Below are 13815 nucleotides of genomic sequence, written 5' to 3'. Positions count from 1 at the left end.
GCAAGTAGTTCTTATTGCACACATAAGAAATGCTCGTGATCACCTTGAACTTGCATTTGTAGAGCTAATTCCTTCCTTCAGTATGGAAGAATTAACCAAAGAAAAAGGCTACATCCATCTTCCTTGGGTGCTGGCTGGGCATGAGGAATTCTTTCTGCTATCTAGAGATTATTTAGCATTTTGATATTGATGTTTTTGTTTGTTGAAAGATTTAAGGATCACAGTGTAGTGTATTCAAGTAGCAAGCATTTTTCATTGTCGCGTTAGTGACAGTAGAGTGTGTAGTTAGTTGTACCAGATTTATCTTTCCTCATATTGATTGTGTGTCTGGCTATGCTGTTTGCAGAAACCCCGCTACATCCAAAGTGAACTGGATCCAATGAGCAGTATATAAAGAACTGTAAAGGGTTGGTGCTGAGGTCCTGTTTTCTGAAGCACTGTTTTTTTATACCCCGGGATTTCTGTGAAGTTTATTAATGTACCAAACATTTTGCAGGTAAGAACAGAGACTCCTATGAATGAGTGTTACACCATTCTTTGTGTTTTACCATTATCTTTAGGATTTAAGGCTCTTTGTGGGACCTGGAATCACAACTAATGAATGTAATAAATAAATAAAGCAAGCAAGCACCCAAGGGACATGGGTCAGCCATTGTTGTCCTCAATGACATTCATATATTTTGGGATTTATTTTAATTGTCTGTCTTAAGCAGAGCAGGTCAGAAGCTACAAGATGGCTATTTGCAATCCTTGGGAGCTAAAGGACTGGGGAATGTGTCTCCCATATGGATCCCAATAACACAGGAGCACTCCTGCAACATCCAAAGCAACTGTAGTCACTGAGCTAAAAGGAGCATCTGTGCTTACATCTCTTGGCACATGAACTCTGAAACAAACAATATGAGCAGTCCCATGGCATGCTGCTTTCAAATGCTGCATTTGTCTTGTGGGGAAAAATAATGCTCCCTGGGTTTCCAGAGGCCTCACCTGTTTCTTTAATGCTATCTCATACACCTGTAGTAAAGTAGGAAGCTACCTTAAACTGAATCGGAACATCATTCCATCTAGCTCAGAACTGTCAACACCGAATGGCAGTGGCTCTCTGGGATTCCACACAAAAGTCTTTCTCAACTCAGCCATACCTGGAAAGGCTAAGGATTGAACCAGGGACCTTCTGCATGCAAAGCAAGGGCTCTACAAATGAGCTATCGTTCTTCCCGCAAATTCAGATCATAAAATCAACCTACGTGGGCATCAGGTATGTGATCCTGAGACTCCAATGTACTTCACAGACCACACAGGTAGCAAAAGCAGAAGAGGTGATGTCTATAATATATAATTTTCCTTAGAGTGCTTCTTTCCATCCCCCTATCTGACCTGCAGTGTAACATACTATTTGTCTTAACACATCAAATGCTGAGTTTAATTACAGCCGGTAGCTGAATAGGATCTTCTGGGATCTCACCCAGAGAACTTCCCACTCTCCGCCTCTTCCCTAGCAAAGCACCAAGTAGCAAAGTGTTCATCCAGTCTCGCATAAGTTAAGAGCATTAGCTCACCGGAACACATTCTCACTGGTTACTCCAAAGCAAGCTGAAGTATTCCTTTTTTTTAAATGCCTGTTTCCTAAGTAACTCTTTAACAAGCCAGACCCAATTCCCAGCCTTTAAATAATATTTTTGATTACAATCTTAACTGGAAGACACAGAAAATAACTGATTGGGCTTTACGTTCCCACAATGTTGTTGCTGTTGAAATTTTAATACTTTTTTTTTCTTTTGGGGATACAAATAAGGGACTACAAATGGGACATAGTGAAGTGTTGCAGTATAACATGCCTCCTAAAAGGAGTGCTTCCAGCCAGCCATTCCATTCCCTGCTCCACATACCTGTTCTGTTTTTCTTTTCTAACTATCACTCTACATTCTGTGGCTACCAAACATGTTCAGTCCTCATTACGCTGTTTTTTAGGGGGAGGGAGTTGCCCCCTTGGCTTCCTTGTTTCAGATGCTTTGTACCTCTGCAAAAACTACTTCTCTATTTCCCTGAGCAAGCTGATTCCTCCCTTTTTTTCCTCAGGGGGCCATTTTGTCTCCATTTCTGTTGGCACTCACCACCCAAGATTGCTATTAGCAGGAAAATGGCTAACGTACAGCCCATAGCTCAAATCAAGATAAGTTGCGGTGGATAAGGTTTCTTCCTGGTAAGCTTATCCATAAGTATACAATGCAGAAGGAGCATAATTCATTGATAAAGCACATGCTTTTCATGCAGAAGACGTCAGATCCAATCCCTGGCATGTTCAGTTAAAAGATGACCTATTATAAGGCAGCTTCCTGTGTTCCTAATACGGCTTATGTAGTTTGGGGGGGGGGGTCTTTGGCTCAGCCTCGTGTGGCGCAGAGTGGTAGGTGGCAGTATGCAACTGAAACTCTCCCCACGACCTGAGTTCGATCCCAGCGGAAGCTGGATCCCAGGTAGCCGGCTCAAGTCAACTCAGCCTTCCATCTTTCCGAGGTCGGTAAAATGAGTACCCAGCTTGCTGGGGGGAAAGGTAGTCACGACTGGGGAAGGCAATGGCAAACCACCCGGCTATAGTCTGCCATGAAAATGCCAGCGTAAGCGGCGTCCCCCTAGGGGTCAGTAATGACCCGGTGCTTGCACAGGAGGAACCTTTCCCTTTCCTTTGGCTCAGTGGTAAGAGTACATGTTTTGCAGCATACATGAAGCCCCAGGTTCAGTCTGTGGCATCTCCAGATGAGGTTGGAAAAGATTTGTGACTGACATCCTGGAGAGTAATCTTATGCACACCTACACTGATGCAAGGCCTGTTATACTAGTGTGCCTTTATACAGCTCTTGTAAGTATTCCTGAAAAACACCCCTCCCCCCCCACCAGGTAGATAACAATATAGTTATTAAAATCAATCTGAAAACAGCAGTACAGCCAGTAATGAAACACCAATGGAGGGAGCAATCCTATGGTCCCTAGACAGAGTCTGGAGGGCCATAGGCTATTTTTGTTCCAAGGTCAGAGACAGTGCTCCAACCTTGGACCCAGGAGTCTGTGCTCCCCACCTCTTCTTCCTCCCCCTCACAGCCAGCGCATAGAGAACTGCAAATGCAACCTTGGAGAGGATGGAAAGGGGGTGTTCTATGGGAGAAGAGGGGACTGGGGAAGCGGGGATACAAGCTGTCTCCATCCTTCCCCCCTCCCCAATGCTTTAGCTAGATGGGCAAAAACGCCCATCTAGCTCAAATGCTGACTGGAGGGGGGTGTGGAGGCAAAGATCTGGAAAAGATTTGTGTCTGACATCCTGGAGAGTAGACCATAATAAGCTAGATGGACGTGTACTCTGACATAGGAATAAGGCAGCTTTCTTACTTTTTGTTGAGGAACCCCTAATAAACTTCCAGGGGGAGACTAGAGCTCCCTGGAACAAAGTTTGAAAACCACTGATCTATGCTACCGTAGGCATAGCTGGTCTTACCATTAGGCAGAGCGAGACAACAGCCTCAGGCAGCAATTGCTGAGGGAGGCAGCAGCGGCAACTCCTCAGCAGTTCCTCCTGGGGTCCACAGGCCCCCCCCCGCTACCCCCACTGTTGGAGGACAGAGCTGTGTGTGCCACATGGCCTCTCCTGCACCCTCTAAACTAGCCTGCTGCCCTCGAGTGCAGCAGAGAATACTATCCTATCGCCAGAGTTGAAGGAAGATTCAACTGCCCCAGGCTGCAAAATGTTTTTGGTCAGCCCTGACTATAGTCACTTATTTCTTAACCCTCCCACTTTGCTATTACTGCTGTTCGCAAATGTCCACTAAGTCTCTTTAATTTCCTATTTCACCATTTATCCCCCCCCCCCCGACACACACACTTCTCATGTCCTGGCCACCCTTTCTGATCTGTTCCTAAACATGATCTTATTTCTTTTGAAACACAGCCATCTTTGCTTTCCTAAAATACAGAGGAAGTCATTTCCACTCTTCTGTCCACCACTCAATATTTTCTTCAGATGTTATCCTGCAAGAAAGCGGGTATTGCCTCTTAAAATAAATTTTAAATTTTAAAAATACGCATATATAACCTGCACTGATCCATCCCTACTTTATTTTTCTTGGAAGGGCTCCTCAAACAGATGATGAGATCCAAATTTAATAAACTAGCAACTGCTCCCCTTGTAAGATCCAGATTTTATCTCTCAGTTGGAGACTGAGTTTCATTTTAATTTGGATGAGACTAAAACTCGTAATAATCATGCATGAAACTTGCTACTCCTTATGTTTCAAAATTCCATTTTATATTAATGCTCATTGCTCGGTACTTCCTTTCAATATATGACTGCTGTCCTGTATTCATGGAAAAGCACCAACTGGACAAGGATCTGAAAATGGCAACAGTGGAGTTGCTGAAAACACAAGAAAAGCACAGCGGAGCCTCCCACAGATGGCTCTAAAGAGAGAGAATGATCAGATGGTGTGTGTGTGTGTGTGTGGGGAATTAACACAAAGGGGAAGAAACGACAAGGGGATTAACACATTTTAATCCCTTATTTAAAAATAACCCCTGCTTTCTACTATTGCAAAGAAAAAAGGCAATTTACTGTGCAATCTTATGTACACCTACACTAACGTAAGTCCCATTGTTATACTAGTGTGCCCTTACAGACCTCTTGAAAGATTCCTGAAAAACACCCCCCCCCGTAGATAACAATATAATTATTAAAATCAATCTAAAAACAGCATTAAACCCAGTAATAATGAGACACCAATGGAAGGAGCAATCCTATGTCCCTTAGAGCCTGAGGTGGGGGAAACATAGGATATTTCAGTTCCAATGTCGGACAGCTCTCCAACCTCAGGCCCAGGGGTTTGAGCTCCCCACCCCCTGCTCCTCCCCCTCACAGCCAGTGCATAGAGAACCACAAATGCGACCTTGGAGAGGACAGAAAGGGGGTGGTTCTGTGGTCAGGGAGGGGACTGGGGAAGCGGGGATATAAGCTGCCCGAGCCCTCCGTCCCTCACCCTTTCCAGTGCCTCAGTTAGATGGGTGAAAACGCCCATCTAGCTAAAATGCCGAGGGCCGGGGTGGGGGGGGAGCATGGAAGCAAAAATCACCTCCACCATGCCTCCCACTCTGCATTGGTTGCTCATCAGCCTCTGAGTTGATGAGCATTCTGATAAGATTGCACCCTTAAGCAACCAGAAATCTACCTAAAACCAGGGAACAATAGCAGCTGCTCAAAATGATTGAAAACATAGGGTATATAAACATCTGCCACCAACCAGCAAAATAATTCTGAAATAGCCATGTTCTAAGGGGGCCAAACAGGCCTCTCCAGAGAAGGTATTCCAAAGCTCTGGTGCCACAACTGAAAAGACCCTGTCTGTGGTGGTCACCCACCAAGGTTCAGCCAGCAGAAGGAAAATCTCAGATGTTGAATCGAGCGTGTAGGAGTGTGGCTCTTAACATCCCAGGCTGTTTAGGGCTTTAAAGGTAAGAAGAACCAGCACTTTGAGTTGGATCTGGAAATAAATAGGTATTTAAAAAATATCAGCATTGTATGCTCTGTTGTGTATATAGTTTTGTCGATAGTTCTAAAGGAGCTATCCAAGGTTCTGAAACTATTTGGGGGCTAGGGATCAGCATCTTGGATAGCTCCTTTGGAGTTCTGGCTGGCTCTGACTGAAACCCAAAATGGATTCACAGCCCCACCAAAATCTGAGCCACCAGCCTCCACTGGATACACCTCAACATTTTATGTTGGTCTCCCTTGTTTTCTCCTATAATCTGGTTAAACAAATAATCCTTACACTGTCATATATTAAGTGTGTGTGAGCTTATTTTGCCAGAAGAATATGAAGAGGCATTCAGGCATGCCAAGATAGTGGACAAATGCTGAGCATGGGCAAACTACAGAGATAAGAAAAGTCGAGAGTGATGCACAGGTCTCACTCCATGTTGTTCCTATTTAGGAACGTAGGAGACTGCCTTATATTGAGTCAGAGCCTTTCTAAACGAGGCATTTATTGTGCACTCGTGATTCCTCAAATTAGTTTGCAGGTCTTTTATATGACGTCATCCTCCTCCAGGGCCTCTCCTGTGCTTCGCAACCATTTGAGGGAGGGGGGGTTCTGATGAGGAAAGTCTGGTATTATTTGTGAATGGTGGGATAAAGCCTAGTGCAATTGTGTAATTTCGCTATACTGCAGCACCACCTAGTGCTTCTGTGATGGAACACAGGGAAAGGAAAAGAAAGACCCCCCCCCCCGAGAAACATCAGTAAAAGAGCCAGTCTTAATCCTGCAAAGAATCCAGAAACAGAAGCCTCAGTAAAGTGTCAGGTTAAAAGCCTTGTGTAGAAAAGCTGTTTGAGCATTGGTCCATCTAGCCCAGTATTGTTGACACTGACTGGCAGTGGCACCCCAGAGTTTCAGGCAGGAGTTTTTCCAGCCCTACCTGGAGATGCTGGGGATTGAACCTGGGACCTTCTGCATGGAAAGCATGGGCCGTACCGTTTTGCTATGGACCCTCCCCCTTGAAAGACACTGAGTGGAAGGAGCATGATCCAGACAGGGGAGGCCCCCTACCCCTGCATCTCTAAAAGGCAAATCCTAGTAACGCTATTTGTTACCAAATGGCCATGTTCAAGCAGAAGAAGGAAGTGCCAATCAAACTGGGGTAAACCAAAAACAATGGCAGGGCAACACTAGAACAGACAAGTATAAACTATTCCTGAGCACCCAAGTGTTTCATGGTTTCCTGGCTTTGGGGCAGTTTTGTTCCAGTTCTAAAAGGTTGAAATAACTCTCCCAAGGCATAGTTACTGGCACTAAGAGCTTTAAGCTAAAATAGGTGGGTATTTCCAGCCCTGCCCCTTTTCCTTTGGCTTTGCCTACTACTGGAATGTGGCCCCCGAGAGCTTCTCCAGTGTGGAATTTGGCCCGTAGAATGAAAGGGGCTCAACACCTTTGTGTTAAATGATGCCACGCACGTTCATACCATTAGGAATTGAGGAGTAAAACAACATGGAACCCTCTTGTACACTTTCTTGCGTGCTTACTCTGCAAAATGGTAGGATCTCTATTTTAAAAGAGAATTTTAGAACCCACATTTGCAAAGAGGTTCCTCTGAGAAGTATTGATCCTACCATTCTTGCACTGCTAGCCTCAAATAAAAAAGGGGCAAACAACAGGCAAGCAAAACAACATGTGTAAACATCTCTGTGCAAGGAAATTTCAAAATGTTAGTTTATTGATTATATAAAAACATGTTACAGAAAGGCTTGTCTTTAGTTTCTCTATCACCCTTTACAGTCAGAACTACAAAGACCCTTGAATCCCATCATTACCAATCCATTATTTACTGCAAACCACCAAAGAGGAATCCTTCTTGTTAAGCTGTGACTTATTTCTTAAGGGGGAGGAAAATCTTTTTCCTATCTGCAGGTAAAGTAAGATCTTTACTTAATACAGTAAAAGAAAATCTGTAAAGTGCAGGTAAATCTCTGAATGCACTTCTTTACAAGGCTAAAACTATCAATGTTCTGGCAACAGAAAAGAGGAAATAAAGGAAAAGGGGAAAAAAACACCTCGCAGAGTCCTTCAAAGACTGATGCTTAAGACACGCTTCTTTTAATGCTATTGATTCTTCGCAATCAATATTTTTCCCAATAAGAAAGTCCCACATCTCCTCCTCCTCTGCATTAGCCCCACAATTAATTTAATTAGCCATTAAGCAGGCGGAAGGTGGTGCGGAGATTGTTACCCCCCAACACACACTTATTTCATGTTTGTATTGTAGTCCTGCTTGTTTTGCAAGAATCCATCCCCCAACCAGAAGGATTCAAACCAAAATTGCTATAGGTAACACTGTTCCAACAGTTACTCTGATGGAGCCATACCTGATGAGAATTTTTGCTCCCTGATTCCTCTTTGCAGTTAACACAACATTTGCCAATGGCAGCACCCATCAGACCACACCTCCCACTTCCCAACCCTCCCCACCAGGGGACCCAGAGAGGGTGTACCAAGCTTTTTCTTAACAGTGTTAACCACTGATAGAAGAGAAGAGTTTAGTGCTTTAGTCCATTGTGGTACTTCTCAGATCCTCAGTGATGCTTGGATCTGTCCATGTGCTTCCAGAAACGGACAGGAGCAACTGAACACACCCAGTGCTTCTGAAACTGCATAAGCTGTTACGAGTGCTGCCGAGAACGTACTCTGCTCACCCTTCTCTCTCTCTGCTGCTAAGACTGTTAGAAAGAAGTCCTGCTTAGTCACATCGAAAGTTAATCCAATGGGTAAGGATCCCTATTTTTCAGGCCCTGCCCAATGCTTGTTCACTCCGTTGGCCAGCCAGCCTGGCTGGCCACTCGCTCCTGTCTGCCCAGCCACTACCACATTGTGCTGCAGCCGCAGGGCTCCTGCAAGAGGTCATCTGACCTCTCATGATAGTTTGGCCAGTCTCTCACAGGAGCACCGCAGCTGAGGGACAAGGCGGGAGTGGCCGCCTGAGGTAAAAAGAAGCTGTGGCTGGCGATGCACCCAGCAGCTTTCTCTGGAGAGCTCTGCCAGTTGCACTCTTGTGGCGAATGCCACAGCAGGAGAGCAGCTGGCAGGGCTCTCTAGAGTACCCACTGGAGGTGGCAGGGAGGCAGAGGTGGGCCCTCTTAGCAGGGGCATGGGGGAGAGCGGCACAATTCACTGCTCTTCCCACTGTGCCACCTGATGCAGATGCATCAGCCTGTGTAATGGTAGGGCCGTCCCTGCTATGTGGACAAGCCAACCGGTGGGGGTGGGGGAACAGGACTGACTGTGACTGACTTATATTTGAAATAGTTTGTTAACTTATTATTTTATAATAATAAAATTTATAATAATATAATAATATGAGAGAGATTATGGGGTGAGGGACAATGGAATGACAGGATGACACAGAGAATTAGGTGAATGGGTATGAGTGTGAATGGGGGTGAGTATGTAGATGTATGGATGTGTGTGAATGGGGGGGGTATGTATGATGTTGGCCCCATAGCCCTCAGAAAGTTAACCACAAGGGAATTCGGTTCTTGGGCCAACGTCAGTTCAGTGTAGGTCAGGAGTACAGACCATCAAGCCTGTGGGGCAGATCTGGCCAGCCTGGGGTACTGATCCAATCCTCTGGGGTCCCCAAGAACTCTATGCCCATTTTTCCTCAACCACCAATCATTTGGTGGTTTTCCCTGGCTTTCACACACACACACACACACACACACACACACTCCAAATTCTAAAAGGTTGAAATGCCTCTCCTAAGGCTTAGTTACTAGCAGTAATAACTTCAAGATAAAACAGGCTGGTATTTTTGGTATTTTGGCTCATCCCATTTTGCCTTCAGCTTTGCCCACCACTGGAATGCAGGCTCCGAGAGCTTCTCCAAGATGGAATTCGTCACTTGAACTGAAAGAGGTTTAACACTCCTGGCATAGTCAATCTGAGCTAGATAGACAAAGGGTCTGTCTCTGTATAATGCAGCTTCTTCCTAGCCCCTTGGACAGAGATCATCTTTGGGAAAAAGTGGTCGGATGTTTATTGTGAATTCAGAAATAGCTACCAAAGGCATTTTCAGTAAAACAGCACATTGAAGATCTAATACAAAATTCATAAGTAAAGAAATAAAATAAATGGCTACCCTACAGGCTCCTTTCTTATAAAGAGGGTGATAAAAATATTATTCTGCTATCAAAACCCAGTGTGACCAGGCTGTGTTCCACTTTGACTGGCAAGATCCAAGATCAAATTCCCACTTAGATATGAATCTTTCTGGGTGATCTGGGCCAGTCACTATCTGTCAGCCTAACCTACAGTACCTCCTAGGGTTATTATAAAAAATAAAAGTTAACCCGTGGAAGCATCCTTGGAAGAAGGGTAGGATGCAAATGCGAGAGATAAATGGGAAAAAAACCCCTCTGTGTTGTACTAATTCCATCTCAAGACAGAGTCAGGCTTTACAGAGCTATGATTCTTCCCAGTGCTAGATGTCTGGATGTTTGCTGTTTGCCTTCTTTAAAAATGTGCAGTGGTTGCAAACTGTGCTGCTCTAAAATGCTACAAGGAAGTCCATTTAACACTTTAAAAGTGGCAGAAAGTGTACCCCTGTGTTTTGCAGTTGGATTTTTTTTTTTAAGGAAGCAACATGAAGAGTGCAGCAATTTGCACATGGAGCAGTGAAAGATCTGCCCTTGTTTTGATCTGCAGTTTTGCTTTGCAGCTCACAAGGTCATTTGCTAGCAGAAGACAGAGTATAGGTGGGGGAGAAAACCCCAAACCCCGCAAATGTACATTTCAAGTCTACTTGATAGAAGGGTTTAGGGTTTCAGTTTGCAGTGGAATCATAAATCTTTGCAGCCTTCAGGATGTAGGTTGCACATGCAAAAGAAGCTCCCTTACACAGATTCAGACTATTGGTCCATTTAATTCAGTGTTGGCTACATTGATTGGCAATGTCCCTCCCGGGCTTCAGGCAGGATTCTTTCTCAGCTCCACTACCTGGAGATGCCGGGGATTAAACCTGGGACCTTCTGCTTGCAGTTTCATTCATTCATTCATTCATTCTTACATTAATATTCCACCTTTTTTCCTCTTGCAAGGAACCCAAGGTTGCTTACATGGTCCTCCTCCTCTCCATTTTATCCTTACAACAACCCCATGAGGTAGGCTAGGACACTAGCAAACACCTTAAAAAAAGCTGCTACACGTTACACTGAAGTAAACACACCCATCCCCAAAGTGCCTTTTCTTCAGCTGCCAGTTCCGTTGCTAGCTGTCAGATGCACATGAGGGTTGCAGAGCAGTGAGTGGGACTGAAAAAATATGCAAAATTCATGGCAGAGCTGTAGAATGGAGGGGGAATTTGCACAAATCTCATGGCAGAGCAGTAAAAGGAGGGTGGAAATAGCACAAATTTCATGGCAGAGCAGTAAAACAGAGGGGAAACTTGTGCCAGTAAAAGGGAGGGGAAATTGGCACAAAATTCCTAGCAGCAATCATTTGCTCCTGTGCACTTGCAATCACATTCAGGACACAGGACACTCTCTGGTTTCCTTTCTTCACGATTTCTACAAAAATAAAGATAAAAAATCCCTCCTGAGGCTGAGAAGGGATGAGGGAGAATGGGGGCAGCACTAGTGAGATTGTGAGGAGCAACAGGAGTTTTTGCCACTCTTGCTGGCTGGCTCTCTAGCCATTCCTGACAACCCATGAAAAAATCACCCTGAGGGTTTAGATGTTGCACTAAGCCACCCTGAGAACAAGCCACCCTAGACAACCCCACTACAAGCCATGGGTTCTCAGGGTGGCTTGTGCAAAACTACCCACAACAAGAAAATAGCTCCTGGTTCATATGTCATTAAAGCCACTCTGCAGCCACCCAAGATAACAATCCACCATGGCTTAGCGTGATGTGTGAACCCAGTCAGGGACTGGCTCAAAGACCCACTGAGCTTCATGGCCAAGTGGGGACCAGAACCCAGGTCTCCTGAGTCCCAGTCCAATGTTCTAAACCCTACACCTTATACATTTTTTTTAATTGCTAGTATGTTTTATTGACTTTGTCATATTTTTTAGTCTTTAAACTTTGGATTTTATCAGCTGGTCTGTTCTTTGATATCGTTGTTGATGTTACTTTTGAAATTGGTTTTGATAATTGTTGGTCTTCTTGCATAGGAATCTTTTAAATAAAATAAATAGGCTGTGGCTGAGCTCTGGAGGGGTTGAGATGGGCATGGAAGGTAGTTCCAGAGTCTAAATCCAGCCTATTTATTTATTGGATCAACCCTAAAGCAGTAGCAGAAAACAACAGTATATTACCATGAAATTATTCATAAATTAGAGACAGCTAAAAGCCAAATTCAATAAGGCAGCAATTCACATCCCGAGTGATGGAGAGTTCTTTGACCTTGTGGAGGTTTCCATCAGTGGAACATGGAGTGGAGCAATTTTTGGCAATTTTCCCTCCCCACCGCAGCCCTTGGCACTACCTCCCAAACTGTTCAGAAGGGTCCCCCAAACCTCCAGAAAAGATGGGGGGGCATGTAAGGCTTGTTTTTAAATGGCTAATTTATGGTTTTATCCATGCTGTTAGCCAACTTGAGCTCTCTGGAGGAAAGGTGGGGCATACATTTTGCAAATAATAAATACATTTAAATAAATTAAAGAGCTCAGGCGCCTCAACAAAAATGACGACCCAGTCTGCAGCTGCTGTGAAAAATGCAAATTCCATGTTGGGGACCATTGCAGCCGACATACACACAAAAAATATGCAAAATGTCCCCAGAGTTCAGGGAAAACCTGTGGCTCGGCTTGCAAATACAAATGCCCCACAGAACTCCATCGAGCCCACCAAAAGGGCCGGATTACCAAGTGATGGACACCTCTACAGGAACAAGAACCTGGTGCTATAATGTTTCAGGGGGTAATCCACATTGGGGACACCTGCTACAGGTGTATCAATCCATGTGTGGTCTGGAGGTGGGTAGAGCATGACTGGACAAAAGGGTGGCAACATATGAATCACCAAAAAAGAGGAAATTCTTTGTCAATAAAAGAGGACAAAAGTTGATTTGCACGAAATGTACAAATGCTAATGTATAAGTATAGATGCAAAATTAAAAATAATTATAATTTAAACAGAAATACAGTACATCTCACTGACTGACTAGGTGACCTCTGTGCCTTGCTCAGTCTGTTGATGGGCAGCTTCAAGGCCCAGCTCTTCCTTTGGATGGTTCTTTATTTCAACTGGATTTGGACTGGACAGCCCTTCAAATAGATGATGCCTTCAAGATAGAAGACAGACCTCTGGCAGCCCTTCAAACAGAGGGCTATCCTCTGTAAAAGAGGGCACATGGCATATGGAGGTTCCCAGTTAGGTCTGTGGAGGCTTGGGTGTCCTCTGACCTGGAGGCTACTAGGGACTTAGGGAGGAGGTGAGGAAGGGAATCCTTATCTCAGATCTGTGGTTGGCCACTCTGCCTCCCAATAAGAGCATAATCAGAGCCCTGCTGGATCAGACCAAGGGTCCATCTAATCCAGTATTCCATTCACATAGTGGCCAACCAGCTGCCCATGGGAAACCCGCAAACAGGACAGGAGTGCCACAGCACCCTCCCACCCATGTTTCCCAGCAACTGGTGTACAGAAGCATACTGCCTCTGATACTGGAGTTAGCACATAGTCATCAGGACTAGTAGCCATTAGTAGCCTTCTCCTCCAGGAATTTATCTAACCCCCTTCTAAAGCCATCCAACTTGGGGACCATCACTACATCTTGTGGAAGTGAATTCCATGATTAAACTATACCCAAGAAGGAGTTCTTTTGATCTGCCCTGAATCTCCCACCAATCAGCTTCATGGGATGGCTCCACTGGGTTCTAGTATTATGAGAGAGGGAGAAAAATGTCTCCCTTTCCACTTTCTCCAGGCCAGGCATAATTTTGTACACCTCTATCATTCATTATCAATTAATTTATTATTATTTATTTATCAATTAAATTATTAAATTAATTAATAAACAAGAGGATCAGTGCTGCTTGGCATCAATATTTCAACATATAAGCAGGACCAGCAGTGGACTGAGAGGGCTCCGGGCAACATGTCCTTTAGTGTGCTCCTCTGCCCCCTGTCAGTGAGCTCTGCTGGACTTAACTGCTGGTAGTGAACAGCCAAACAGTTCTCCAAGCAGAGGAGGCTGGTGGTTCCATTTTTGGTGGGGCAGAAATTCCATTCTGGGTTTTAGTTACAACCAGTGACAAGTTTAAAGGAGCTGTCCATGGTGCTG

Source organism: Heloderma suspectum, chromosome 14 (assembly GCF_057233095.1).
Source record: "Heloderma suspectum isolate Gila_16-S chromosome 14, 16-S_ref, whole genome shotgun sequence".
Lineage (NCBI taxonomy): Eukaryota > Metazoa > Chordata > Lepidosauria > Squamata > Helodermatidae > Heloderma > Heloderma suspectum.
This window is presented reverse-complemented; position numbering follows the sequence as displayed.